The 3,139-nt window shown below is 31.0% G+C and overlaps 1 long non-coding RNA gene across 1 annotated transcript; it reads right to left on the reverse strand.

Moving 5' to 3' along the window:
* Positions 1–1,068: 1,068 nt before the first annotated feature.
* LOC104981915 lies at positions 1,069–3,066 on the reverse strand. Its single transcript, XR_824439.1, has 3 exons — positions 2,996–3,066; positions 2,151–2,244; positions 1,069–1,181 (listed from the first exon to the last, which is right to left on the reverse strand). It is a non-coding gene; the product is annotated as an uncharacterized LOC104981915 (long non-coding RNA).
* Between the last annotated feature and the right edge of the window lie 73 nt (positions 3,067–3,139).

Genomic DNA, 3,139 nt, shown 5'->3' on the forward strand with positions numbered 1-3,139 from the left:
CTGTTTTAAGAGATGTAGAAATCTTGCCCAGCACATTGTTAACAAAATGCAAAGCAATGTAGAGAAAATTAAAAGAGAAAAATATTAATGAGAATCAGAAAAGAACCCTTTGTATAATCATCCCTTGGCATCCACAGAGGACTGGTTCAAAAATCCCCCAACACTCCGTGGATACAAAATCCACAGATGCTCAAGTCTCCCTAAGCACATCTTCCCTATACTTTCAGTCATCCCTAGATCACTTACATTATCTAATACAATGTAAACGCTTTGTAAATAGTTATAAATACATAATATAAATGTTAATTTATACTAACAGTTATAAATACATAATTAATGTATTTATACATTAAATATTAATAGTTATAAATACATAATATAAATATAAATATTATGGACATAGTTGCCAGCTTGAGACCACTCCAAGTTTTGCTTTTTGGAACTTTCTCAAATTTTTTTCCCTGAATACTTATCATCTTGGGTTGGCTGAATCTGTAGATGATGAGGATTAACTGTACTCAGCAAAAAAACAGAAGCAGTTTTTTATCTTACTGATCAAAACATGGTCACTAATTTTATTATTCTTTAAGTTACACAAAGATTTTTGTATGTACATTTTATAACTAAAATTTTGGGGCAAAAAGAAAATATAAGCCAAATCAAGATAGTTTTTAATGTTGTTCAACAATAGCACAGGTAGGTTTTTAGATAATAAATAACTCAAATGATGAAGGGAAGGAACACAATTAAAAGAAGGCAAGATTACCAAAAAGAACAAAGAAACTTTGCAGAAGTAAAAATTCAGCATAGATGATGAGGAAGAGAGTGACATTACTATATGCCGAGGCACGGCTGTTACTGTTTTAGAAATCATTACAGATAAGTATAACACTGCTGCACTCAAAAACATTTCAGATTGTGCTGATATTCCACAGTAAACTTTGAAATAGGATAATGTGTTTAATTATGAAAAGACACATAAAAAATGAATTTGTGTCTAAGGTTTTAAATAAAGTAAAATTATACTTTTATTCATAGTTGAGATTATCAGAAATATTAAAATCTTACCGAGTGATCTCTTTTTCTAACTCACTGTTTTTCTTCTTTTCTTGGTCCAAGCTATTTTCCAGAGATTGTTTTAATTCAATGTATTTCTTTAATTGTTCCTTGTCATCCTCAGACTTAGAAAAAAACAATTTAAGAAAATTAGTTTTAAATACCAAAGAGACTTATTCTTTCTTAAAAATATGATTTCTCATGAATTCACAAGTTAATATGAATTTATAGTAAACACAGTTTTTAAACCAGATTGATGCCAATAACAGATTTCAAAATTGATGACTTTTCTTAAAACAACTTAAAATGATTTTTCATTTCATCATTTTTCTGGAATTTACATTGCCAACATTTATTTGTTAAAAATAGAGACTTTTACACATAAAATACTAAATGTTAATGAAAGATTTTTAAAGACTGCCTATATTTACATTTTACTTTCTAGAGATGCTCAAAAATCATTTTCATCAATGGTTCAAGATATTCCAGGTTTTGTTAAGTCACACCTTACTAAAATAATCTTTGAAAAATTCCCATGCAACCCCCATCTCTTAAAAAAAAAAAAAAACAAATGAAAAATACAGTTGTTCAGAAAAATGGTTCTATACAGATATAGTATTCATTCTTAACGAAGAGAACAAACTACAATATTTAAAATGATTCATTCTCAAAAATATCACAGAAAGATCTGGATTACAAAAGAAACTCAAAATTCTCAATCAAATCATTACTCAAATTTCTGGACTCAAATAGATGTTTGTGTACCAATGTTCAAAGCAGCATTAGTAACAATAGTCAGCAGGTGGAATTTCATTGACAGATGAATGAACAAACAAAATGTGGTCTGTATAAAATATTGCTTTTGGACTGTCACAATTTTTTAAATTAAAATCTTACTATAAAAATCATTAATTTTATGAATTCAGTTGATTTCTTCTATAGAGGATTCACAGTACTAGTAGCAAGCAGTATCAATAAAAATACAATAAGCTAATCAATGAGACTTTTCACATTGTCCAACATATTCTTATATATTACTAGTAAAAAAATTAAAATCCTTTCTCAGTATGACAGAAATTAAGAGGTTGACTTACCAATTTTGTCCTTAACAGGTTTTTCTGAAGCTGTTCAATTTTGCCTGCTTGCTTTTTGACTGTAGTTTGTAACTCAGCATTTTCAATTTCAAGCCTAAAATGCAGATTTTAAAATAATTATTCTCACACATAGGTTTTTTTTAAGATTTTTTTTGGACGTAGACCATTTTTGAAGTCTTTATTGAATTGACTGCAATATTGCTTCTGTTTTATGTTTTGTTTTTTTGGCTGTGAGGCACATGGGGTCCTAGCTTCCCAACCAGGGATCAAACCCACACCCTCTGCCTTGGGAGGCATAGTTTTAACCCTTGGACTGTCACGACATTCCTTCACATAGATTTTTAAAATACCACACTGTTTTTGAACAAACATCTGCAGGTTCAATTACATAGGTTCTTAGAATTTTGAAAAGTAGATGATTTGGCAACTGTACTGTTTTTGTATTTGTGACTAATCACCTTCCCTGGTGGCTCAGATGGTAAAGAATCTGCTGGCAATGCAGGAGACCCAAGTTCGATCCCTGAGTCAGGAAGATCCCCTGGAGAAGAGAATGGCAACCCACTCCAGGATTCTTGCCTGGACAATTCAATGGACAAAGGAGCCTGGAAGGCTAGAGTCCATGGGGTTGCGAAGAGTTAGACATGACTGAGCAATTAAAACTTTAATTTTTCACTTGTGGATAATGTGCAAAATATGGAAATAATGGGGGAAAATTATGCATCTCAAAACAGCTCAAAGCTGAAATGTTACACAGCTTCACGATAATGTGTTTATTATCACTATTGATCTGTTCTCATACTGTTTATCTGCTTTATACTTATTTTCTATGCTGCTTTAAATCATACTTTTGGACGTGATCCTGTGTTTTCTCAGCACATCTCACAGCCTCTGTAAGTTGATCCTGTGCTTCTTGCAACTAGAAAAAAAAAGAAAAAACAACTGTTTTAACTACTAATAACCTAGTAAATCCGCCATCATTGGTTTTTGTC

Source organism: Bison bison, unplaced genomic scaffold, assembly GCF_000754665.1.
Source record: "Bison bison bison isolate TAMUID 2011002044 unplaced genomic scaffold, Bison_UMD1.0 scf7180017859477, whole genome shotgun sequence".
Classification (NCBI taxonomy): Eukaryota; Metazoa; Chordata; class Mammalia; order Artiodactyla; family Bovidae; genus Bison; species Bison bison.